Genomic DNA, 27449 nt, shown 5'->3' with positions numbered 1-27449 from the left:
CTTCTAAACTTCTCCAACGTTTGAAAATCAGACTTTAAGGGCACCTAGCCGAACCCAAAGTGTTTAGGTGGATGTCATTTGGGTAGGTGTGAGGCCCCCAAACAAGGGCAGAAGGGAGGGGCAGAATCTACAGGACTCAGTGAATAAATGGGCAAGAATGAGTGAAGTGAAGCCATGAGGTTTATTTAGGCTGGTCAGCGGGAGACGGCACTGCCTTCTATCTAACTTAAGCAAGTGTAGGACAGGGAGGGGGCAGCGGCGGGTTGGGACTACCCGACTCACTATGCTACTTATGTTCACGTTGTCTGCTTTAATAAACAAACCTAAAATTGTGTATCAGCTCAACACATGAGAATTTGATTTCTAAATCACAAGAACATCGGGCTCATGTTCCTAATAGGCAACTCTGCTCCACAGAGTGCTTCAGGCACCCAGAATCCTCCCCTAGCACCTAGGCATTCTCTGCTGGATTTTCCACATCCAGCTGACAGTCAACAGGAGAAAAACTGGGCAAGGCACACTTGTTTCTTAATTACTGCTGCCGGGAAGCAACACACATTGCGCCACCCACATTCCATGTGGGAAATATCATGGAGCCTCCGACAGATACTTGGGGTGGTGGAAGGAAGCAGGGCCCTTTGGTGGACACCTGGTGGTCTCCACCATACTCACCTTCTGTCTCAGTCTTAGGTCAGGCTTATTTGGGAGGCATTATAGCACTCTGAACACAAGAACCCTGGATGATCTGACCACTGAATCAAATCAGAAGAGAGAGGCCAACAACTCTAGAAATGCAACTAGTAAATCCTCTAGTAACAAGTGGAATTTCCAGCAACTGCCTTTTTGTTGGAAAATGCCAAACTGTAAAACTTTTGCAAAAACAGGCTCATGTTCTAAGTCTAAGACATCATCAAACCTTAGACCAGCATCATTTTATAAACCACCAAGGGAGAAAAACAAAATGCTGTCAATTAAACTGTGGCTTGTGATCAATTTTATGACACAACTTGAGTCCAGAGATGTTCAAGTGCTGAAAACCCAATACAGTGTCTTCAATGAAGTCTTCCAATAGCCTCGTCAGAAACACAGGAATGACCGTTTCACAGATGAAGGCCTGGGGTCCCCAGAGTTGGGGGACTTGGCAGCAGTCAAACAGCTGGCGAAGGGCGGAGTTGGAGGAGGGGGACTTCCAACCAGCCTCTGATTCGGCACCTGGTAGAGTCCTAATCCCTGCAGCTGTCTCCCAGCACACCCCCAAACTCTCAAAGCCCAAGCCAAGCACCAGTATTCGCACATCCGTACAGACTGCATCAAATGGCAAATCAAGCACCTTGGGTATATAATACTTATAAACTTATTTGAATAAAAAAAAACTCCACTAAAATATGGGTTTTCATCTGCACAGCACTTTACCAACAAATTCCACGACATTCAAGTGAGAACAGATGATGTACTGAAATACCAACAACAAGAATCCGATTTGGTAAACAGCGGAGTGCTATTTTCACATCATCCTAATGAATTTAGTTTCAATAAACACAAATCAAGCAAACACTCGGAAAATTTTAACAGTATGGCAAAATGACGCTTAGAATGACAGCCCCAGAAGACGAAGTCTTTTTTGACAAGTGACAGATACCGCAAGGAGAGAAGAATCAAAATGGATGACTGGATTTAAACGGCCTGCCTGTGGCCCATATACCTGCACCTGCTTGCTAAATCTCCTTGACTGTGGGGGAAGCAGCCAGGAGAAAGCTCTAGATCCCTCAAGCCTGCTCAAGCTGCCAGGCACATTCTAAGAGCATGTGTCTGGTGCGTGGAAATCCACATACAGCAGGTCGGTGAGCACCCAAAGACGACCACACAGATTCAAACTCTTGCCCATAGCCTCCATCTCAGTATGACCTTCAGCATCAAGCACCGATTGCTGGGAAGTATCTAGAGATGGGAGAGGACAGGTCAAGGCAGACGCAGCCTCCTCCTCAGATCCGCTCACCTGCCTACCCATCCCCCAAAATGTGTCTCAATCCCATCGTGCCCTGAAAGTAGTGCCCAAATTAAAATCTCAGCAAAGAGTTTCACAAAGTAGCAGTGAAGCCAAGCGTGCAACGATCAGGCCAGAAACTCAAAACCAGGGGACAGGGAAACAGGCTCATGCGCTGGTGGGGGACTCTGCAGCCTGGAGGAGCGCAGGCAGGGCCACCTCTTCGGAGGGTGTCTGAGCAGTCCTTCAATCTGAATCCTTTGTTTTCTCCATCTGACAACAGAGGCTTGTTGTTTGGAGGGTGTAATTAGAACGCATTTGAACACAACTGTAAACTCTAAATCACTTTAAAGAGGCTAGTGTAGTCTTTTGAAATGACTGTTTTTGCCTTGGAAATAATAAACCAACATGAACAAATTTAATCAAAGTTGTATTTACAAAGACTCTCAAAGCCTAAAGAAGAAGTATACCATCTCTCCTCCACACTGTGAGCTCTACGGGACAGGGAAGCGCCTCATTCCTATTCAGCCGACCACGTAGAAGACTACAACTGACTTCTGAATGGCAGGCACTGCCTAACACGGCTGGAAGATTGGAGCAGCCTCTTTTTGCATGGGTGATAAAATGTGGTTCCAAAAAGAAATGCACATAAAGGCATGTAAAACTTAGCAGGTAGGATATTAGGCAAGAAACAAACTACAGATCAGATTTGAAAAGGACACGACCAGAAGGAACAAATGGACACATTCCGAAGCCATGTCCTGGAGCGCTAGCTACTCGCTGCATGCTATTCTGATATAATGCAAATATTGAGCAGCCCCAATGACCAGATTTGACAAACCCATCGCCAACAGCCAACACGACCAACATCAAGTAATTCTGTTATCATTCCCAACTCAGAGGTGGAGAGACTGAGGCTTAGAGTCTCATGCCAGAGTCCACGGCAGTAAGAGCAGATTCAAATCTAGGCCAACTCAAGCGCACCCAGCGGAAGCTCCCCGTGCCCTGCTCAGCAGGGACAACAGGGCAGGAGGAAGCAGGGAGAAGGGAAGGTCCATGCCTCTGTAGGGACCTCCTGGTGGGGAATTCAAGTCCCTCTGCTTCCTGGCCCCCTGCTTCAACCAGGGGAATTCACAGCACAGTTCTTGTTCTGAACCCCAGGTAGGGACCATAATCCTACCGCTCCCAGCAACTGCTGGTGACTCCTCTGAGCAAAGAGCACTCTGCCAGGCAGACCAACCGAAGCCCACACAGGCTGGAGAACCAGGCTGGCAAGCCCCTCCTTTTCTGCCACCCCACCACAGCAGCCCCAGACACACGGCGCGGGAGGACGAAGAGAAGCTGACTGTGAGGGAGGCTGAAGCGCCCAGCACCCTGGGCCACCTCTGCGGGTCCTCGGGGAAAGGAGCTAACAGTACAGATGCGTGTGGCCAGGCCTCCTCCCATCTTCCCCCAGCCTTTCCCCTTGTTCCCTCCCAACCTGGAGAGGGAGTCAGGCATAGCTCTCCCCGCTCCACCTACCCTGCTGCTTAGCTCCTCCTGCCCCCTGCCCCCGGTATACTCAACCCTCAATAATACTAAAACCCACGTTCATCCCAACAGCCAACCCCCAGGGACCTTGGCCGACGTTCACAACCTCAAACCTTCCCGTCATAAGCAGCAGCGAGACTACACTGTGCATGGATGCCTTAGTGCGCTCCCACTCACTGCGCTGGGCCAGAGGGGAGACCTTCTTGATCCAGGTATCACTGTTATGTTTACTTCCTCCTGCACCCTGGGAGGAAAGCAAGTCCCCAGTCTCTCCGACTCTTGCCTTCTACAAAAGCCCAACCACCAGGAAGGAAGCCAATGCCCAGGAATGCCTCCAGGTGTCCTTTGTTCCCTGCAGCACCCACTCCACGACCCTCTCCCCACTGTCCACAAGACAGCCTCCCACCTTTGTAGGCCAAGGATTCCCATCTGAGGGCTCTAAAAAAAAATGTAAGGTCCCGGAATCCTTTGAGACACTGGAAAGCCAGATTCTTTTTCTATAGAAAAGCATGTATGACCTTCCCCATCCCATCCTCCATCGCCTCGTGGGGTTCCTGGGCTGATCCCCCACCCAGGAAGGAAGTCTCAAGAGGTCCATGGTCTGAGTCAAGCCCTCCAGCTTTGTCTCCTAGGCAACAGCTGCTTTCTCTTTCCAGCTACACATGGACCAAGGCAGGAAGATCCCAGCCTCCCTTCATTTCTGGCATCCCAGCAGCTAGCCCTCCTCTCCATCCCCACGTGCACAGGCACCTCGCCCTGCGGGGCTCATTCCACTGCATTCTTTTGAGGAAGTGAAACAGGCCTGAAAGATGACCCTCACCTGCTGATGGGAAGCCAGGCCACACCCGGCTCACCACTCGGGACACTTCTCGGTGTGTGGCCCTGGGTGCCCCGGTGCTGCTCTCCTGCCTGGCCCCACAGCAGGAGCGTAACTGTCAGTCAGGTGTGCATTTAAGGAGTCAGCCTCCCAGGGCAGCCTCCTGCCCTCTGACCCTGCTCCCAGTCTGTGGGGCAAGGAAGTTAGGACTTACCTGATTCTCCAGCCCACCCCTTCCGGCCCACGAGCAGAACAGGACAAGTGGCCTCAGCTGAGGGGTGCTGGCTGGGCAGTGGTTCCCTACCTGGTTGTTCATTAGAGTCACCTGAGAACTTTTTATTACCAAGGCAGATGCCACTGTGGACCACACACGCAGAAGCGGAGGGTAGGATTAAGCTTGGATCTGTTTTCAAAGCTCTCCAGGTGATTCTCAGATCCAGATAAGGTTGAGAACGAAGGGGCTGGCGGGACCCAGGCAGGGGGTGGCCTCCTAGGGGAGGGTGAGCTGGTGAGAGGGAGGCCCAGGCTGGCCCCTCACCCTCACCCTCACAGCTCACAGCCTACCTCCTGTGAAAGGCCAGCCCTGACCTCAGGGTGCATGGGTGGGGCTCCCCAGGCCCCAGACCCATCCCCTTGTCTGGCTCACCCAGCTTGATCGCCTGCCCACTGTTCTCTGGTTGGGTGGTCAGCTCCTTGCAGGCAGGAGCAGGTCAGGCTTGTTCAGGCCACCACCCAAGAAAAGCGTCGGCCACACTGTTCCCCCACCCCAACCCCTGGTGCCCAGCTCATTAGCTCTGAGTTGAAGAAAGGCCCTCCTCTTTCGTGTGCCTATTGGAATGGGACAAGGTACTCTGGAGGATGTGGGAAAGAAAGAAAACGAACCCCATGGAGCCCATTCTTGCAGGAATTATGCCCTCAGCACCTTCCAAGCCTCCCTACTTAGGCCTCTTTTGTTCCTAAAACAAACCCTTGCAGAGAATGTGACTCACTCAATCTTCAACATGCACCTACTACATAGCAGGGGCCGACGAATTTGAACAGTCATCAGTTGACAGTCAGTTACAAGACACCGTCCAAAGGCTGCCTATTAGTCCCCCCAAAATAGCTTCACTAGCACACGGACATCTAGGGGCAGAGACGTAAAACATTCTCCCAAAATGGTAACAGGCTGTTTCCCTGACGGCGTTGCCCAGGGCCTTGAAAGAGCCAGGGGCGATTTCAAATGGGCTCCGGGCTCGTGTCAGGAGCAGGAGCTGCCTTTAGCGGGACACAGGTCACCAAACCTGACCCACCCAAATCTTCAGCACTGACATCACCGCCGAAAACGAGAGGTTTGTTTACAACAAGGTCTCATATTCCTGCTTATTCTTTACCTAAAAATCTGAATTTCCCATGTGGGTCCTTACACATCTGTATCACCAAAATCACAATTCGCCAAGATACTGAAAGCACCAACAATTTCTGAGTTTAAGGAGAAGAGACAAAGAAACCAAGATGACAGGAAGAAGGATGCAGGAAGATGTCACCAGTTTGCTACGACGTGGGCCTCAGGACTCAGAGTCCCTTCTGGGGGCAGCGGCTGTGGCCGAGCCCAGAGCAGAGTCTCGGGAACCCCTCAGCCTTATTTCCCAAGGGGCCTGGGAGTCCCTGGTGACTCTGGTGGGCTGGTCCTGAATATCCCAGCTCCTCTGTCCTCACCATCTTGTCAACCCCACCAAGGCTGCAACCAGTTCCCTCCAAGGATGGTGACCTGCACATACAACATCAAGGCACCGACTTTATCTTTTAAATGCACAATGTGCTTGAGCCAAAAACAAAACAAAAAGCCTCTCCAAGATGCTTTCCTGAAACACACTAGGCTGAAAAAAATGGGGCCCCATTTCCTCTTATTTTTAATTTTACATTGGCTGTGTTTATAATAAAACAGAATAACTTATTTATTTGCTTACCTTACTTGGAAAGACAATAAATTGGAAAGGCTTCATAAATCTCACAGGGAATTCCTTTCAACAAGGACTGTCAGCAAAAATCCGTAAATAACCTTCTGCCAGCCTCTAGCAATCACCTCCACCACGTTCTTTTTCCTTCCTGCTTTTGTACTAATCTTCTAGCAAACAAATCAAATCACACACCAAAACGTTTTTATTCTTATCGAGGTAAGGCTCACAAAACATCCGGAGTCCACTGGGGCTACTGACTCACATGGCCTCTGAGAAGACTCAGCTGCAGAGAAGACCCCAGGGCACCGCGTGAGGGGCACCTCTGCACCCTCATAGCCAGCCACGCTCCTCTCACTAACTTAAAAAAACAGAGGTGGTGATTAGCTTCAGAAGCGGAGCCAGAGATGCTCTTATAACAATTGCAGCATTAATTCCATCTGGAGCAAATCATCCGCAAAGCCCTAGACACACACATGAGGAAACAAAGTCCAGGGCAGGTTGCTGATAGGTCCTGGTGCCTCCTCCCACCCAGACTCAGCTGGTGTCCACAACGCAGCCTCCGCTCACCTGGCTCCCTTATAATCTCAGTGTCGCTGGAGCTTCTGGTCAAGTGCACTCGTCCTGGAGCCGACTGAACCAAGGGAGCCAACGGAGTCACGCTGGGTGATTCGAGACCATCCCAAGCAACACGGACCTCATGCGGCAGGTCCTGTCCCCACCGCGCTGACACTTGAAAGGCAACTGTTTGAAACTCGTTCAAATGGCTGTGTTTGACTTGAAACACATCCGCGTTTGACGGGGCTGGTGAAAATGACCTTCGGCAGTTCAGAAACAGCGGAAGATGGACAGTCTCACACTGAGGTTTCAAGGACTGTGCTAAAAATAAGATTAACTAAGAGGCAGAGAAGGAGGCTCGTGGATAATCAAATGTGCAAGGTTGGAAAGAGCCGCTGTAATCAATTTACATATCAGGAAAGGGTAATTACCACAACCAAAGGGAAAATTTCTCCAAGCCAAATGGTTTAAAAAAAAAAAAAAAAAAAAATCAGACCAGCAAACCACTACCCAAATAAATGTAAAACAAAAATGTATGTTTCCAGCCAGGATGTCAAATGCCTTTCAGGCTCCGGACTACAGAGCTTCACCCTGCGACCTTGATTCTTGGGTGCGAGATGACGAACTTAAGAACTCCAACATACCTGTGCCTGTCCGTCTCTTCACTCGGCTAACTGTGCAAAGGAACCGGCTTTTGATGAGTCCCACTGTGGTTTCCATACAGCAGCTGCCAAAGAGCTGTGTGTTCCTGGGAAAGTCACTGAGCTTCTCTGAGTCTACTTTGTCTCTAGCCTGTGAGCGGCGTATTAGCCATTACTATTATGCATCCACCAAATACATCTCCATCTTCCCTGCTTGGCACATTCCTGGCACTCAACAGACAGTAGATACTATTGGCCAGGCGAGGTGGCTCATGCTGTAATCCCAGCACTTTGGGAAGCTGAGGTGGGGAGATCACTTGAGGCCAGGAGTTCAAGACCAGCCTGGCCAACATGGTGAAGCCGTCTCTACTAAAAATACAAAATTTAGCCGGGTGTGGTGGTGCACACCTGTAATCCCAGCTACATGGGAGGTTGAGGCATGAATTGCTTCAACCCGGGAGGCAGAAGTTCCAGTGAGCAGAGATTGCACCACTGTACTCCAGCCTGGGTGACAGAGCTAGACTGTCTCAAAAAAAAAAAAGAAAGATGGTAGCTACTATTATAATTATTCTACCAAATTAATGTATTTCTAATATTCTTGAATGAGGGCAGAGGATTTTCTTAAGTGGTCCCCTTTCAAAGTGATTTAATACTGCACACCCCCAAAAGACTGTCTGCCTTGTTTTTTTCTCGACTGTTCATTAGCCCGTTTTTTGGACTCTGGGAGCTTCCAGTCTAGGCCAGCTGGGCCTGGGCATATAATAGCAAAAGCTACTCACCTGAACAAGCACCGCTGGAGGGGCTCTCAACTCACTTCCCTCTAAGTCAGCTGGAATTTTTGGATCCACCCGAGCGAAGCAACTTCCCCACCCAAAGTGTGCAGATAGATGTGGAGCCCCAGAAGGGTCCTGGGAAAGCATCTTGTATTCAGGACACCATGAGGCCCTGTGGCTGCCTAGAACTGCGGCGCTACACACATCACAGAGCACAGGTGGCTGGTGAACTGTGAAAAGGTCCCCAGATCACCTTTCCAGGCAGTAAAGAACTTTGCTCTCAGCATCCGAAAGCAGACCGGTGGCCACACACATTCGCAACTTCCACTCAGCGTCTAGCACACCCCTTCCCCAACCCTTGCTGAACTGTCCCTGAACCCTTAAGAAGGACACAATGGGGTGTCCGCCCACCTTTCAGCTACTAACCCCATGCACCCGAGTGTCCTCACACTACACTGGGAAGCCCCGCTGAAATCTGCTAAGCTATGTATGTCCTGAAGGGTATGTTTCCATCATACTCACTGCATGGCAGTTTGTTCACAGACGACCACCCAGAAGAAGCCAAGAATGCTTAGACATTAATTTCAGGCCAGGAATCAAGGTCACATTTAGTCTGAGCTCAAAGGCATCAAAGGGTTTTCTCATACTGCAAATGCATGCATACAAGATGCACCGAGATCAAGAGAATGCCAGTCGGGGCTTGGCCAATCACGATGACTGCCGCTTCCACCTGCCCTCAGCCTGACTGATGTGATGAAGGAAGGGGACAAAGAATGAGCTCCGAAAGGACATTTCGGGCAACGACCAGAAAATTAGCAAATGCAGTGACCCCCGCTTAACAATTTTATAAATTCCAAGACTCATCTCAAGTTTCTCCCAACTGAAAGAAAATAATATTAAGGGCCGGGTGCAGTGGCTCAGGCCTGTAATCTCAGCACTTTGGGAGGCCAAGGTGGGTGGATCACCTGAGGTCAGGAGTTCGAGACCAGCCTGGCCAACATGGCAAAAGCCCATTTCTACAAAAAATATAAAAATTAGCTGGACATGGCAGTGGACGCCTGTAATCCCAGCTACTCAGGAGGCTGAGGCAGGAAAATCACTTGAACCCAGAAGGTGGAGGTTGCAGTGAGCCAAGATCACACCACTGCACTCCAGCATGGGTGACACAGTGTGAGACAGAATGTGACCCTGTCTCAAAAAAACAAAAAGAATTATTAAAAATCACGAAGTGGCTGGGCGCGGTGGCTCACACCTGCATACCCAGCACTTTGGGAGGCTGAGACAGGTGGATCACTTGAGGTCAGGAGTTTGAGACCGGCCTGGCCAACGTGGTGGGATTGACCCTTCTGGGGCTCCACATCTATCTCCACACTTTGGGTGGGGAAGTTGCTTCCCTTGGGTGGATCCAAAAATTCCAGCTGACTTAGAGGGAAGTGAGTTGAGAGCCCCTCCAGCGGTGCTTGTTCACGTGAGTAGCTTTTGCTATTATATCTCTATTAAAAATACAAAAATTAGCCAGGCCTGACAGAGTGCCTGTAATCCCAGCTACTCGGGAGACAGAGACAAGAGAATCGCTTGAACCTGGGAGGCAGAAGAGAGGTTGCAGTGAGCTGAGATCACACCACTGCACTCCAGCCTGGGTAACAGAGTGAGACTCTGTCCCCCCCCCCCAAAAAAAAAAAAAGAATAAATAAAAATAAAAACAAAAACCATGAGACAATGAGTCAGTTGCAGCTCATATCCCAGAGTGCAATAGGGACTTCCTGCCAAGCATCTCCTCTGCTGGGCACCTGGGCACAAGCCTCCAGCGCCTTCTCATTACCTCCTCGTGTGAGAGGAACTAGCGACTCGTGTCCTATTTGACACATAAGGAGCTGGCAGGGTTGGAAGTGGAGCCCAGGATTGCAAGCATGGCCATCAACCCTTGGGGCCGGCACCAGCCTCGGGGCAGCTGACCTTCCCCACCTCAGAAGCTCTCGTTCCTCTGGGCTTTCCACAAACCACCCTTCTTGACCACAAAAAGGTGGCCATCCTGAAAACAAATGGGGACCTGAGGGCGCTCAACTGCCCCAGACCACCCAGGAGTCACAGGAGCACGGAACAGCAACCAGGGAGACAGCACACAGTAAGCACATGGCAAGCACACAGTAAACACACAGCAAGTACTGGCAAATGCACAGCAGGTACACAGCGAGCACACGGTAAGCACATGGCTAGCACACAGTAAATACACAGCAAGTACACAGCAAGCACGCGACAAACACACGACACGCACACAGTAAGCACGCTGCCCGGCTCCCTCCAAAGCCACTTCCCCCACAGAGAAAGGAGAAAGCGGCCCTGGCCTGGCAGTCACTCACAGTCCCTCTGGACCTGGAGCCAGCGGCTATGGTGGACGAAGAGGCACCTGTTCCCAGGCACTTTCCAAGAGGGGCTGGTGGGACACAGTGTGGAGAGGCAGCTGTTGTGTGAGTGTCCCTGGGGAGCCCAGGGAGCATGGCCTTAGATGCACCAGGGCCTGCAAGTGTGGCCCAGAACTGCCCACTCTTGGGTTTGCAGGGGGCGGGGGCGGTTTGCCTACTTTGCGGAGGAGGTGGTTATCTGCTGGTTTCAGACAAGACTCAGACTGCAGTGACTGGCTTTTGGTCCGACCTGTCCAGACGAGCCAAGCTCCTGGAGTCTCAGGCATCCCTAGGATGGCACTGGGGAGAGGGAGGGTGTCATCCAAGCCAAGTCCATCTGCTGTGACCAGAGCACCCCTGGGGCTCATGCAAAATCCTTGGATATTACAAATGTCCCGGAAATTACTGGCCTCTCACACCAGCATCTACCAAACTCCTCACACTTCCCAGGCTGGCCCTTCTACTATCAAAAAGGATTGATTTCATTAGTGGTGGCTGGGGGCTGGGAGTCAGGGTGGGGAGGCATGAACTCCACAGGAGCACAGAGAACTTTCCTCGGTGATGGGATGGTTCCGCAACCACCCGGTGGCGACGCCTCGATTGTCAAGACTTGCAGAACTGCATGCTAAAGGGTGTTTTCCTGTATATAAATTATTTCTACACAGGATTCTGAAAACTTGATCCTTCTCAAAAAGCAAATGATAAAATTAAATGACTTGCTTTATGCAGTGAACTGTGAAATCCTCTGCGGCCCCCAAGAGCTTTGCGACTGAGGGGTGGCTGAGCCAGCACACACCCCACCAGGCTTCCGTGAAATCATCAACACCCAGAAGACACCAGGAGGAAGGATTCTGTGAGGCACATGCTCGCAGAGGCTGCCTGAGATGCAGCTCCACTTCAGACGGTTTACTCAGGGAAAATCATTTCCTTACCTCCCGTAGTTTAGTGGCTAGGACATGGGAGCTGAAAGGACATGGAAGCTTGAAAGGCTCCTACCTTGGGTTCCCTCTCCCACATTTAGCCTCAGCACACCCGCTTCAGCCTAACTCCAAACCTAATGTGGCCACCTCTGCCCACCCCAGCTCGCGGAAATCCACCAGTTTTGCTGAACTCCAGATAAACCCTCCTTGCTCTTCCTTCCCTGCAGCCTGGCAGCCCCCCACGACATCCTGCACACAGTAGGGGTGCACCTTCATTCCACAGGCAATGTTGAGAAGAAGCAAGTTCGCCTCAATCGGCCAGGCGTGGTGGCTCACACCTGTAATCCCAGCACTTTGGGAGGCTGAGGCAGGCAGATCACCTGAGGTCAGGAGTTCAAGACCAGCCTGACCCACATGGTGAAAACCTGTCTCTACTAAAAAATACAAATATTAGCTGGGAGTGCTGTAATCCCACCTACTCGGGAGGCTGAGACAGGAGAATTGCTTGAACCCGGGAGGCGGAGGTTGCAGTGAGCCGAGAACTCGCCACTGTGCTCCAGCCTGGGCTACAGAGTGAGCCTCCATTTCAAAAAAAGAAAAAATTCACCTCAATGGCACTGCATTATCACACCATGTAACATGTTTAAACCCTATGTCTAAAATATTGTATACCTATTTTTATTTGATTTACTAAATTCTAAAGCTTTTCTAAATCTCTAAAAGGTAGTTTCCCCAGTAATGCATAACTGCTTAATTGGGAAGTGTACAAAACATAATTACAGTGCCTAAAACTACAATATTGCTTATGGGAATATCTCTGTTCATGCATTCCACTTTATTTTGTATTTAATATCTATTAAGATGTCTATGTGAAAACGGATAGGTATTCTTCATGAACACCATAAATCATAAAGTCATTTCTTTGCTAACTCAAGTCCAAAAGCGGCCCCAAAAGAAACTGCCAGGGCCCCAAAGACTATCACTTTCCATATTCAAGCAGACAAGCTCCTTGCACAGAGGCCTCCATGCAGAGCCCCAAACACCTAGCCCTGGGCCAATTAGTCAGGACATAATTTCTCTCACCATAAATAGCTCTGCATGCAATTCAAAAAGCACCCAGATGCTCCCCAGAAAGCAGTCACTCAAACCAAGAAGAGCAATTCCTTTCTGCCCAAGACCCCAGTTACAAACCTTGTATCAAGGGGCAAACAGAGTCCCTTAAATCCTTCTTCATCTAAGGACACCCGTGGATACTCTTTCAAGTTCACCTTTCAACACGGGGGACTCCTGCTAAAGGCTCCAGACTCTTGAAACTGGATTCTCCTGCTTCCCTTCTGGCCTTCGAATTTGCACACACCCGCTCATCCCTAGAATAGGGTTATGTGAATACACAACCATTCTCTAGACAGCCTGGTATTGGTGGAGGAGAACCAGTTCGGATCTCACTCGATCATTAATTAACTGTGAGCCCAGTCTACGCGGCTTGCCAATTCCTCAAGTGGGAAATAATCGCACTGCCTCACAACAGGGTTGTTACTAAAAATAAAATAAGCCAATGTATAACAAAGTAGTTCTGCAAACAGAAACAAGCTAGGTTATCAGCCTCACTGAAGCCTACTAATTAATAAATTCCCTGATCAAGATAAAAAGGATTTGCCACAAAACCAGTTCACTCTCAGTTCTAAAACAGTCGGTATCACTCCCAAATCAGCTTGCATCATGATGAAACAGGCTAGAGGCACAAGTGAGGGCCTCAGGGGCGCTCCTGAAGGTTAAGCATATCTGCCTGCAGTGGGAGGTAAATGCCCCTTTTGCTGATCTATGTTCTCGCTCACACGGGCCAACGTTAAAAACATCGACTGTGGCATCCATCTTTGACTTGTGTACACAGATTGTAATAGTGTGCTTCACTGAGCAGTTCAGATTTTACTAAAATATAATCTGCAAAACCAATTTCTTTTCTAGCAGGTATGCTCTGACACTGCCCAGCCTCATCTCAATACACACTGCTGCCTGGTCAAGAGTGAAATGTCAAGTGCATCTGAATAATTGGAACTGGCTCCAATTTTAACAGACACCCAGGAAATCTCCCCTGCCTTCCTAGGAATGCCTGGTAATGTTGGAGGGGAGAATCCCTCTTCAGAGAATGAGGATGAGTACAGCAGAAATCCATATTCCAAGTTTCAAATAATTTAGTGGGTTATTTGAGTTATATAAAATCTTCTTTCAACCATTTTTCATGCCAAATGTTCAATAACTAGACTCGAGTGTGTGGGTGTGTGTTGGGGGGAGTGGTTTGTTTTTGAAGAAAGCCAGTCTGTGTGCTGCTGTTGGCAGGTTTCGGGCTGGCTGCATCAGGCACCCCCTGGAGGAGGTGGCTAAAAATACAGATGTTAGGGCTTCTCCATTGGGATGAAGGGTGGGGCCCACAGGAGACTCCTGGCCAGGGGTGCCTTGGGGACCCCCCTGCTCCAGAAGCCATCCTCTTGAGCACCCCCAACCCCAGGTACCAGGGCCTCTCTGGGGACTGACTGAGTCACTCGTGAAAACCACCAAGCCCACCCAAGCTTCCTAGTATTAAAGGTATCTGCTGTCCCTTGGGGCAGGGTAGGGCAGGGAAGGGCAGGGGGCCAGAGAAGGATGCTAGCACTTATCTGCTCCCTCCTGATAAAACAGGGCACAAACAGCCACTCCCTGCTAGAAAGAAGGAGGCAGAGTTGACGGGAGGATTTGTCTTTCTCAATGACATTCACGCCACCGCCACCGTAACTACTGGGATTGCCATGAATCCTACTACTATCACCACCACCACCACCAGCACCACCATCCCCAGTAATAATAATGGTAACAAACAGCTAGCGTGGGAGCACTTCCCACATGCACCCACATCTTATTCATTGTGCACACTCTCCAGGATTTGCAAACGAAGAATATGACATTCTGGCCCCAGAGCCCTGGTCCCTGGCCAGCTGAGATGCCCTTGCATTCCAGCATGGGTGGTTTCCCAAGGGCATTTTCAAGGACCATTTTGCTTTCCCAAGTGAGAATTTTTTTTTTTTTAATTTGAGACAGAGTTTTGCTCGTCGCCCAGGTTGGAGTGCAATGGGACAATCTCGGCTCACTGCAACCTCCGCCTCCCAGGTTCAAGTGATTCTCCTGCCTCAGCCTCCCAAGTAGCTGGAATTACAGGTGCCTACCATCATACCTGGCTAATTTTTGTATTTCTAGAAGAGACTAAAATATAATCTGCAAAACAAATTTCTCCAGAACCAATTAGAAGAGACAGGGTTTTGCCATGTTGGCCAGGCTGGTCTTGAACTCCTGACCTCAGGTGACTGGCCCGCCTCGGCCTCTCAAAGTGCTAAGACTATAGGCATGAGCCACCATGCCCGGCCCTAAGTGAGATTTTTTTTTTTTTTTGGAGACAGCATCTTGCTCTGTCGCCCAGGCTGGAGTGCAATGGCACGATCTTGGCTTACTGCAACCTCTGTCTCCAGAGTTCAAGCAATTCTCCTGCCTCAGACTCCCAAATAGCTAGGATTACAGGTGCGTGCCACCACACATGGCTAATTTTTTGTATTTTTAGTAGAGACAGGGTTTTCACCATGTTGGCCAGGCTGGTCTCAAACTCCTGACCTTAGGTGACCCACCTGCCTCGGCCTCCCAAAATGCTGGGGTTATAGGCATGAGCCACCCCACCCGGCCCCCAAGTGAGATTTCTTAATAGCATGAGTTGAATCCAAATAAACTGCTGGTCCATGAAATGACCAGCCCACCCTGAAGGTGACAAACTGTCTGCCGGACAGGCATCTTCCTTACCCCACCTTGCCATTTCACGCACATGACCTACTATTCACACCTGGAGCCTCACAGGAAGCACAGAGCAGTTAACACTGGCTGGGCGGAGAAAAGAATATTTGAACATTTCAATCAGAAGACATTCGGTGATGCTGTACGCACATGCGTACTGTGCCTGGCCCCAGTGGGTGCTCAGTCAGTATCCGTGAATGAATATCCTAGGAGGAGATGATTAATTACCACCCCATTGCCAGGGCCTGGGGTCAGGAACATGCTCAAACACTCACAGCAGATCTGCCACCCAGTTGCATCTGGTCCAGTTACCACAGCTGCTACTGACTGAGCACCCACAAGAAACCAAACAGGATGCCACCAAGCAAGTCGACAGCCCTGGCCACTGACCGGCAAATGCACCCATTCGTCAGGGACCTGGAAGGGTGAAAGGAGCGATGACGACGTGTGCACAGAGGGAAGGGCAGACACAGTTCCTTTTCCTGAACAAATATGCTCCTTGGAATGTGGCCTGTCATGCCCACGTTCACTGTGGTTTATGTACTCTATAAAGATGGTACTGAGACCTCAGTAGTGAGAATTCAAACCTGAGCCACCCTTCTCAACAGGCTTCACCTGGGCAGGGCGGCTGGGGCAGGAGGCTCTGGGCCCCCACCCTTGCCCATCAGGCAAGGCAGTTTTTTTCTTCCTTCTCCAGGAAGAGAAAGTAGGTCTTAAATAGAAAGTAAATATTTTACTGGGCATTTCTTGGAGTGACCTAATACATAGTAACATCCCACAGACTAAAATTAACCTCGTGAACAGTTTTCAGTTCATTGCTTTGGGCCCCAGGAATCAATGAGAAGACGGCTGCTCCCAAACTAAGCCAGCCCCACTAGCCACTCCCCTTCCCTACCACAGGGCAGGACATCTTCCAGGTATTTTTAACACAGCACCATGACAGGCTTGGCAGCTCACACCTGTAATCCCAACACTTTGGGAGGCCAAGGAGGGAGGATTGCTTGAGCTCAGGAGTTCATGACCAGTCCAGGCAACATGGTAAACCCCATCTCTACAAAAAATACAGAAACTAGCCAGGTGTGGTGCCATGTACCTGTAGTCCCACCTACTTGGGAGGCTGACATGGGAAAACTGCTTGAACCCGGGAGGTCGAGGCCGCAGTGAGCCATGATGGCGCCACTGCGCTCCAAGCCTGGGCGACACGGTGAAACCCCCATCTCAAAAAAAAAAAAAAAAAAATTCTAACAAACACATACGGTATGTCAGGCCAGTTCTAAGGGCTTTATAAACATTACTTCATTGAATCCTTACAACACACCCTCTCCTTACCCTCATTTTACAGATTCAGAAACTGAAGCCCTTTGCAAAGGTTTCCCAGTGTGGAGAGAAGTCAAGCACTTCTTTCCATCCCTTCTTCGCCACACTTCCTTGAACAGTCTGTCCCCCTTGTATCTCATTGCCTCTACTAAGCTCTAGGAGGGCAGGACCATCTCTCCTTGGGCCCAGCCTCAGTGTTTGAAAGGAAGAAAGACATTCACGACCTTCCAGTGAGGCCTCTCTCGTCACCAGCCACCAAAGTGAGCACAGCAGTTAGCTCAGCGCTTTCAAAGTGCACTGCCGGGGCCCCTAGAGCAAAACTTTGGATCTGAGCCAGGACCCTGACATGCCAAGTCACCACCAGGTTGCAAAACTCCCAGCTACCGGAGTGACCAAAAAGGTGGTCCATGTGCTACTGCAGTCCCCTTCCCACTAACCACAGCGAACCCAGGCTCCCCCGCCCACCCTGACCGCTGCTGTAGAAGACAAAAGAGAATTAGGAAAGAAAACTCCTTTTTAAGCTTCCTTGCTGAGAAATATTTTAAAGGACTACTCTGAGGGGCCAAGTAACATACAGGATTTGCTTCTAAGCTCTCGGGCCCGGCTGGGACACAACCAGGGACCCAAAAGCACAACTGGGTTGAGTCGTAACCCCCCTCCCTTCATCCTCTGTGGACATGAGAGCCTCAACTAAGACACTCACGAATTTACCACAGGAGCGTCTTCCTTTGCCCACTATTTGGAGCCATGTGGCCAATGTAGGATAGAAAAAAATTACCCACTATTCAAGGCCTTCCTTAAATGCTGAGGAAGACATCACTGCAGACACAATTCCAACTTTAATTGTGAAATCTCCTGGCTTTTGTCAGTTGAAGCCTCATTCTTAATCCTAGGCTTAGTTGAGAAATGAGAAGGATGTGTGCAAGTGGAGGAAAAAGAATCCTCAACCCTGAGTGAAAAGCATGCGCCGTGGTGGAGCGAGGAGAATGGACACTGCAGATGCCAGGGCTGGGAAACAGGGTGCTGGGGAAAACCGGCTCGCTGGCCTCAGAGCTGCGGCAGGTCCACCACTGCGCCGTGTTCTGCTGGAGGAACCCAGATGACAGCTCAGCGGATCTTCTGCCCAGCGCAAAGGATCCCTGAAACCTGGAACAGGACAGGGGACACACCACAGACACAACATGGGCTCTGGAAGACCACTCACAAGGCCTGGCTCGCAGGAAATGACCATTCATGGGAACCTGCACGCCACAGTCATTCTCATGCTTAGATGCCACTCTCCAAGCAACAGCCTCTGAGAAAGCAGCTTCCCCCTTCTCAGTGTCCCAGTGAGGCACCACGGAGAGGAGAGGGCTGGCCCAGGGACGATCCTGGCCCCACCACCCTCTTCCAGGTGGAGTGAAGTGGAATGCAGACCTGTTTAAAAACTGCAGGGGGGACTTAAAACAGGCTGACTCTAAACATACCCAAGCTGGAGCTGAGCCAGGACACCGGGACTCACATGACTGATTTGTCAAGAGACTCCTCCCAGCACTTCCTTGAGTCATCCACAAGACAGAGCAGAATCCAAAGGCCGAGATGGAGGCGGGTGGCACCCCACATCCCCACCACCCCTGGCCCCACCGGAGCCCCAGCGGAGACCAAGGATTTCCAGAATACACATGTGCTCACAAACACACACGTGTGCACGAAAAGAAGAGAAGGGTTGTAGAACAGGAAGGTAATCTTATAAAGAAAAGCCTGTTTTTCAGGAAAACCTCCACCTTGTGGGGACCTTACCCTCTATGGAAAGCCAAGGTCAGCCTGGGAGCTCCCGCATCACCTGCTCCGGGTACTCGCCCAGCTCCGGATACTCTTCCGGTGAGTTAATCACCCAAGCGAGGCTGGTCTCTGGATTTGAGGACACACCCAGCTCTGTGCCATTCCCTGTCAGTTCTCCGATAGCCTCTTTGAAAAGAAGGCTGTTCCCTTTGTTCAAGAGTATTAATTCAAATTCTTCTCTAAGGCCCACACCACACGAATGCAGGGGAGCAACCCAAAGGAAGTTCACCCGGCAAAACCTAGTTTCTCCCTGGTTTTCGCAGGAGTGGTGCAAACAGACTATCCCAGTTAGGAGAAATCCTAAGCATCTTCCCTGTCTCTTGACCCCCAACTCCCCAACGTGGAACCCACAAACCAGATCCTATTTCAGGTGTGCACATGGCTCCAGTTGAAAGCCAGAGGCAACCAGAGTCGGAGAGGGGTGCATCCCATGAACCCAAGCCCTCCCTCAAGGGAGGTGGGGGGTGGAGGGCAGCTGAGATCACGCTATCCCAGACCACAAACACGGTCTTACCTATTGCTAAAATGATACCTGGCCACTAAATCCAATTTTACCGCATGAAACCCTAAGCACTGTGAAAGCTACACACATAACCCCAGGAGTGTGCCCATGCGCTCTTGGAGTGTGGGGTGGTGTTGCATCAGAGACACACAGATGACGGCAAGGGAGAAACTGAGCTTGGGAGGAAAGAAGGAGTCTAGTCTTGGTTAGTGTGGCAAAGCCATCCCCAGCTATTCCAGTGTCCCAGTCAAAGGCCACAAGAAGCCTCGGTCAGCCACAGAGAAGCCAGAGCCAGGCGAAGTTGGTAGTAACTAGCTAGACTTAGTTACCTAAGCTCCCTGGCCCTGACTCTTCGTTGGTAAAACAGTGACTATCACCTGTGCCTCTGCGAGGGCAGCGCTGTGCTTGGCCAGGGCTGGAGAGCCGATCTCAAGGCAGGTGTCCGGCCTTTTCCTGGACATAGTGAGTCTGTGATCCAGAGAGTCTGACCCATGTATTCAACGGGGCCTGCCTCAGGCTTCCAAACAGGAGCCATGCTGCTCCGAATATTCACTCCAAAAGTGCAGTGAATGTAAAACGTCCTAGAGCAGGAAGTGATCTAGAAACCCCTCCGTGGCATTGGATTATGACTTCCTAACAAAATAATCACTCATCAAACATGAGAGCTGACCTCTCATAGCTGTGTGTCCTGGAAAGCAGCTCTGGGCCTGAGAGAAAGATACCTGTATCTGAGCTCATCTGATTCCTGGGGAAAGCAGGTCAGCTCCGGGAAAGTCTTTCACCTCCCCTGAACTTTAAATTTCAGGGTGGGCAAGGAAAGAGGCTCACCCCACGCTGGAAGGAGTTCCTCCTCCCACCACGGTGTCATGCCCAATCCACTCAGGCAAGTCCCCCAGATGCCTCCTCAGACATCACCCCACCTCGTGAAAATGAAACGCAACAACACACAATGGCCCAGCGAGCTAGTGCCAGACACTAAGTAAGTGCTCAAGAAACGGTTGCTCTCTAGCCACTTGAACCACAGGTAGAGCGCACTTGAATGGCTGCATAAATTTCTGGAGCACCAAATTAAGTCTGCAAAACAGAAGCGAACACAGAAACTCCTTCATGCAGAAGACGAGTGCAAGACGGAACGGGCCAGATCGCACCGTCCTACCGCTCGGACAACCTCTAGTCACAGGCCTCGCCAGGCTTCAGGTGTTGGGAGCCGCCGGGGTGAACAGCAGAGAACGCAGCAGAGGCGCGCAAATGTCACTCATCCTCGACGTGAAGTTCTGCTGAAGGTCTCAGTGGCCCTCGCTGTTTCCCACAGCAACTGCCACTGCGCTATTTGTACTACAAGGAAAACACCCAGATTCGAAGGTTATCCAAGAACCGTGGCCACCCCCAAACACTGCCCAGGAGACGAGATCCCAAGCCGGTCAGGTGGAAATGATGCCGCTGTTTACCGTTTGCTTGCAACTCAGCCACCATCACGCAGTCAATCAACGAACCTCACCACGACCCCAGGTCTGGAGCGCCCGGAGTCCGCGACCGCTGCGGGGTGGAGGCGGCTCTGGCCTGGTGCAACCAGGTCCCTGCCCCTGCTCTGAACCTCCAGTGCGGACTGGGGACTCAACCTGGTGTCCCGCGTAGTCTCGAGGCTCCTCCCTTGCCGGGGCCTCGCGGACCAGAGAGGGGCCGGCGACCCTGCTGGCTTGAGGCGGCGTCTAGCTGGACCCCCGCCGCACGGGGTCCGAGCGGGCCCGCCCAGCACAAAGACCAGCAGGAGGGAGGAGGAAGTGGGCACGGGGGGGCAGGGCCCATTCTCACACCTCTCAACAACTTCCCCGCGGCAGGAAGCGGCTCCATTTACAAGTGAAAAGGCGAGGCGCGAGGTGGGGGGGGCCCGGGGGTGTCAGGTACCACGGCCCGCGGAGGGGCCGGGGCGGGGCCGCCAGGTGCCCTGCAGCGGGGAAGAGGGCACAGCTGGGGCGGGGCCGCGCCGCCAGGTGTTCGGGCCCGTGGGGGCGGGGCCTCCAGGTCCACCCGCCGGGAGGAGAGGGGCGAACCCCAGGCATGGAGGAGGCTTCACCTGGGGCTCGGGAGCCAGGAACCCCGGGACCCCGGAAGCCGGGACACCAGGAGGCCCGTCCTCGTAGCAGGGTGGGGCACCCCCCGCGGTCCGGGAAATGCAGGAGACCCCGCCCCCTCCAGGTAGAGCGCGGCCAGGTGTGACGGGCTGGCCCTCCCCGCAACAGAAGGTCGCGCAGGACACCGGAAGTCCTCCTGGAGTCAGTCTGAGCGGATCGCAGGGGTTCCAGGCGCCCCAGGCCCCCCACAACCGCGAGTCACAGGAACAAGGAGGAAAAACAGCCTCCTTATGACTTGGGGGAGGCAATTCAATATTTCTTCCTGGCATAAAATAGGAATTGCTCTATTTACCCAGCCCGCATGAGCGTCGTGCAGATTAATGACTGTGAAATGTTTTTAAGATCAAAAACATTCCCAGATTTTACTTGTAGGTACCTATATGTGCATATTGGTATCTGTACAGCAAAATAACACTCTATTGATTGCCCTCCTAGTGTGACTTCTATTCCGTAATCTGAAAGCCCTGAGATAAAGGAATCAGGTCTGTCTCTGCATGCTCCTGAAACACTAGGGAATATGGGTAGGAAATGTCAGGTCAGCTGGGCATCTACGCTGAGCCTCTAGCTCTATCCAGTCCGCAGGGCAGACAGAGCAATCCAGAGTGCGGACCACAGCTGAACGTCTGGAGAAAGGGAAAAAACTTTAAGATTATTGGTCACCCCCACTGGGAAGAAAACACAGTATCCTCCCCAGCTCATTAGGAGGTGCTCCCAAAGCCTGAGTCTCCATCAGGGTCTCGCGTGTTTGCAGAGCCTTGGCTGGCAGTGGGAGCCAATGGTCAGCCAAGTTCTGCCTGTGCCAGGAGCCCACGCAGCCCATCTGGCCCAGCAGCTCCAACAGCAAGGCCTCCCTGTTCCGAGCACAGTAAGGCCACATGACCGCACAGAGGACAATGTTGGGCTTCCCAGGGGTGTCTCCACTCCAGGCTGAACATTCTCAGTTCCCTCAACCGTTCCTGGGACATGGCTTTAAGAGCTCTCTCGGGCCCTGCCCGCTGCTGGCGCTGGCTGTACTCCAGGTGGGCGGGCCTGGGAGCTGGCTGCAGCAACACCAAGTGGGGTGTCCAGGATCCAGATGGATTTGTAAGAACTGCCCCCACCCGTTCCCTTGGCCTCCCTGGACCTGAACAAGCAGCGGATAAGCCGACTTTGTTTGCACTTCTAGACTGCACTAAAGACCATCCATCAGCAAAATAATAAACTCACAGCTAGAGTTCATTTAAAAGGAAAGGTGCACAAACTCCTGGCCTTTCACCCCCTCCAGCAGAAACCTCGAATGCTCTGTTTTCCCCTCCAAACTCTTCCCCTCTCATTTCCCCTCTCCACCCTTCCCCTGCCACACACACACCTGGGGCAGGTACAATACTACCACTTCCAGGTTAGATTCTGGCCACTTACACCATAAAATGATTCTTTGCTAGCCTCATTTTATAGATAAGATTTCTTAATTCCATCTTGGAAAAAGAAAAGCCCCATTAGGCCAGAGGAGTTGATCTCCCTCCATAGTCTAGGTCTTCGGTTCCTTCCAGAGAAACTTCCTCAGATTCCATGACTCCATAATGAAGTTTTTGTTTGTCCTGGGCCTGGACAGATTGCTGGAGGCCAGATTTCAGGCATGGCTGGAGCACAGCCACGATAAACTGGACTTTACAAGCCCTGAGCTCGCTTGTGCTGCAGGAAGACCTACACACACTGTCTCTGTGACACATCCTTTAACATGGCCCTTCCAGGCTTCTGCCATGACAAGTGGGCTGGAATGAGACACAGAAATATTGCCACTATTTCCAGACAATCTTTAAGGCAGCTGACAGTTTCTTTTAGTCATAATTAAGAATTTGTTTTAATGCAAGAAGCACATTTCTGCTGATCAGAGGAGAGCTTTGGAGGAAGCACAAATCAGCAGTACAATGGAAGGTAAGTATTTTTGTATTTTGTAAATGAGAAGGATTTTTAGAACCCCATGGATGAAAAGCCCAGCCCTCCATCTCCCCTTCACACCCACCTCCAGGGCTTTTCTGGACTCACGGAAGGCAACAAAACCAAAGGCAAGGCTGGCCACCACCAGGATTAGGGGCAGACAACAGCAGCTATTCAGGGTTCCCATCCTTTAAACACCAACCGATCTTTGGGAGAAACGAAGCCTATTATTACCTAGGACAAAAGTCACAATTCTCTATAGAACCAAAATCATCACCTGTCCCATTCATAAGATCCCAACCATTTCATCACAATTTTCGTGAATATTAAGCCAACTCTAGGCAACCATCTGTTAAATTTAGTTAGGTAAACAGCTAAAGCAGATCACTTTCTAAAACATTCACTGAGGGAGGGACTAGGCATATACACATGCAAACTACAACTGGTTCTCACTAAGTGTAGTTGCTAAAACACTGAACAGGCTCCAGACACCAACAATGGTTAATGATCTACATATTATCTACATATTCCACTTAAGGTGAGGGTTAGAAAGTGAGGGGCCAGGAATGCACCTCTCTTAAGCTACAGAGTTGGTTCCACTTTGGGACCTCAGCTCCCACGTGGAAGGAGAAGGGCTTTGTGAATGGGGGAGGAGCTTTTTCCGAAACGGCAGCAGCTACGCAAAACATGAACATCCAGCAAAAACTTATTTTAGCTGCATTCTCCCTAATGCTACCAACAGATTAAAAACTACTTTAAAGTCAGGAGAGAAGTAAAAAGAAACACAACTTCTTCCTGTGACTTAAGATGCCTCCTTTCTGAAGTTGAATATCATTTCCTAAGATCACATTTCGAGGGGGTAGAAAAGGTCTGTTTACTTTCCTTGAGGAACTCTTACTATCTGCTGTTAAAATCATTCCTCAAAAAAGCAGATTACTGAGAAGAGAAAGCACACGACGTTCCTTAGCAGTCCAGAAAACACCACCTTCTAAGAAAAACTCTGGAAAGGGGGCAGGCCAAATCTCCATGCCCGGTAAAGACAGATGAATGTGCCCCTGGTTCCCATCCCGTCCTCAGCTCCTGAAGTTTCTGTGTTCTCCAGCAGTTAGAAGAATGAAGGCAAAACTGGCCCTTGGCTCCCATGGTCAACATTCCACACAAACAATGGCCTGGCTCTCTCCCTATTGTACATTCTGTATTCATTTGTGAATCCCCCCCCCTTTTTTTTTTTACACAATGTGCAAAGCCCTTCTTTTCACAGGCGAAGTTCTGAATGCCCAAGTGCAGCCATAATTTAGGCTTTAAACATTAATAATGATAGCTAAAAGCAAACTCCAGATTATGCCCAAACATTAATTTGTGAATATCATTAGAGTCACATTGATGGCTTTTGGATACTCTCCATTAAATCATGATCAAAAGAGCCACTGAGCACCTTTAAAATGGTTCTGAAGTTTTTAGCAATTATTAAATATAATTTTCCAAACCCTGAGATAGGATAAAAAAACACTTTCATAAGTCTTTGATACATATTCCATCAAACACAGACTTGAATGAAAATTAACTTCAAAAGATGAGGTGGGGAGGAGAAGGCTTGCATTTTCCCTTCTTTCAGGAGTGCTGTAACTTTAACTTGCAGCAGCGTAAATTAAGACATGCTTACCAGCTGTAAGGGAGAAAACTGATATCTGCCAGGCTGCAGTCTCTAAAAGTGTATCCATTCCAGCATTTCATGTGCCCACTAAAAGTTTTCAGCAGGGCAAGTTCACACAAGCATTCCTCCCCTAGCAATTCATAGAAAGATTACTGGGGAAAAGACACCCCGAGATTTCACCACATGGGTCAATTCCATTAAGTACAAATACTTCTTTTTCCAGGGGCAGACACACTGCCCTCTCATTTTTTAGTTACTACAAAACAGGGCCTACCATCCCAAAGTGGAAATATTACCTGAGCTGTGCCCTGCCCAACTGATAAATTTCCCTTCCCAACCATGTGCTGTATGAATATATATTTGTGGCCTGATTCAGGGCCACAGGACACTAGGGCTGCTGCTTTTCCCTGATAGATTAACAGAGGGACCCAGGCTGCACACACATACATTATGATGACAGCCCCTCTCTATGGAAATGACAGTGGTAAAAAATGACAACTGGGGCCACCATTCTACCATTGCTGTAAACTCTTTAAATTTTTTCCATTTAGGGAAAGCGTTAAGTGCAAAGGGTATAACTTTGCTTTCAAAAATGATTCATGATGTTAGTGAACTGTTGGCAAATGGCATTCTGGTGCTAGATCTCAGCAGGGCTGCTCCCTCAGAGGTGTCCTTTTTGGTTTTTTTTTTTTCAATCCGTGAATCTCAAGGATTTCAAATAGTGTGAGCCGTTTGTATTTTAACAGCAATGGTAGCAATAAAAATATCATTTTAAAATCCAGTGCACTGCTTGTTCAGTACATACTATATACATTCATCATTTCTTTACCTTGTAGCTAGCTACTCAGAAACTAAAGAGCTGCAGGTCGATTTTCTGGTTTTGTTGTTTGTTGTTGCTGTTTGTTTGTTTCTTTTAATCTCTCTTTGAAACACTTTCCAGACTTAAAAAGTAAAATTTCTGGAGTTTTAAAAGTTAAGACTGAAGTTATTGATTATTCTCTGAAAGGGTAACTGACAAACTAGTTAATAATTATACAGATAGCAAGTTTTACTGTTTCATCTTGTGTACACGACCGGATTAACAATGGCAGGGAAAGCACATACAACTTGGCAGGGACAGGAACAGGTGTGCCCCGACTCTCAAAAGGCCAAAATATCTCACCAAGTATGTCACTGGTGTGTTTTTACAATGGCAGTAGTGTTTGTTTTTAAGTAGCCAAACGTTCTTACTTTCTGAACTTTAGAGAGACATACTTTACGAATATCTCTCTCTTCACGGAACTGATGATTCAGTTCCACACATAAATTGCAACTCACGCAAGGAAATGATTTTTAGGGACAATGAGGCTTTTTAAAATCAGTTAAGAAAAGGTAATTCACCCTGCCCCTCCCCGCAGGAGAACACCCATTCAAGGGTCAGTTTCAAAGCTCCCAGGCGAAACCGTAAATAACTCACAGGGTTCTGCATTCAACCTGCAGACTCTTATTAAGATACAATTAGAGAGGGGGTTGTCAGGTGGGGGTAAAAAGAAAAAAAGAGTGGGGAGAGTCGGCACTCTTTACCTTATCTTTCTAAACAGGAAAAAGAATTAAATAAACCCAAACCACCTAGTCAGGTTCAAAACAAGCTCCAAACCCAAGATCTTTTAATTCCCTCTAATAACTGCTTTCCACAGGGATGTAACTGGGGTCCCCTACCCCGGGGGCACAAAAAACCAATCAGCGCCATAAATTCCCTTTGCCTTCAACCCTCTCTCCCTTTTACCGGGGGGCAGGGTGGGGGGAGGGGGTGACCCAACATCAACACTTACACTCTACAGAAATATGCTGGCTTATTTCCTTTGTTTGCTCATGTTATACTTGATCAAGTGTGAACGATTAAACTGGTTTCATTAAAGGCAAGTGCATTCACGGCTAACATCCAACTTCAATGGCAACTGTAAGCATATTTTGCAAGAAAGAGGGCCTGCTTTTTTGCTTGAAATCTACCATCTCATTAACTTTTCTTTTGGGGGCAATAAAAAGGGCACTAGGGGTTTTTCAGGAGAATGTCAGAGCAGTTCAGAGATCTGATGCCAGACAAAAGAATATTTAGTGTTTCAACTCTATGATACAGTCTCTGCTAAAGAAAAAAATGCTGTTTCAATATTAAAGCAGCTATGACTGAAAATGTTTAATTAGCATTTTGACTATTACTTTATAATTGCTGTAAGAAGTATCCTTTAAAATCAAGTGATTATAAAAACAAGATCCTTTAAAGTTTCATTACTTCAAAATAGAAAAGATTTATATTTTAAAAAAAGGGGGGGTTAAAAACCTCAGAATTCTCAAAGTACATGAAAACTACCCACTTCTTGGAAAACCCTCGAGGCAAAACAGCAATCTTAGGTACTGAACACGAGGTAATTTTTAAACTGTCTTCGAACGCAAACACCTAGTAGAGAAAGCTATCTTTTTTGAAAGGGTGGTATGAGTCGATATATTTCGCCCAAGTTAGAAAGGCAGAAAGAATCACTTTGTAAACTTCCCCAAAATATAACGTCCCCTCAAAATTATCCATGTCAGATAAAAATATACCAGTCTCTAGAATATCCAACAGAATTGCAAATAAGGCGTTTAGCATTTTAAATTCCCAATGCATATTTATAGAATAGAATTCTCTTGTCTATCCTTCCAGCCACTCGCATCAGACTCTCTAAGAACTTAACCCGACCATTTTTAAAGAAAAAAGGGG

The 27449-nt window shown here is 49.4% G+C and overlaps 1 protein-coding gene across 8 annotated transcripts in view; it reads right to left on the bottom strand.

Annotated features, from left to right (window-relative positions):
• CTBP2 (C-terminal binding protein 2) overlaps window positions 1-27449 on the bottom strand; it is a 177594-nt gene that overhangs the window by 147552 nt on the left and 2593 nt on the right. The window lies entirely within an intron of this gene.

Source organism: Hylobates moloch, unplaced genomic scaffold, assembly GCF_009828535.3.
Source record: "Hylobates moloch isolate HMO894 unplaced genomic scaffold, HMol_V3 SCAFFOLD_3, whole genome shotgun sequence".
Lineage (NCBI taxonomy): Eukaryota > Metazoa > Chordata > Mammalia > Primates > Hylobatidae > Hylobates > Hylobates moloch.
Note: the sequence above shows the minus strand (reverse complement) of the source record. Positions and strands in the feature narration are given on the sequence as shown.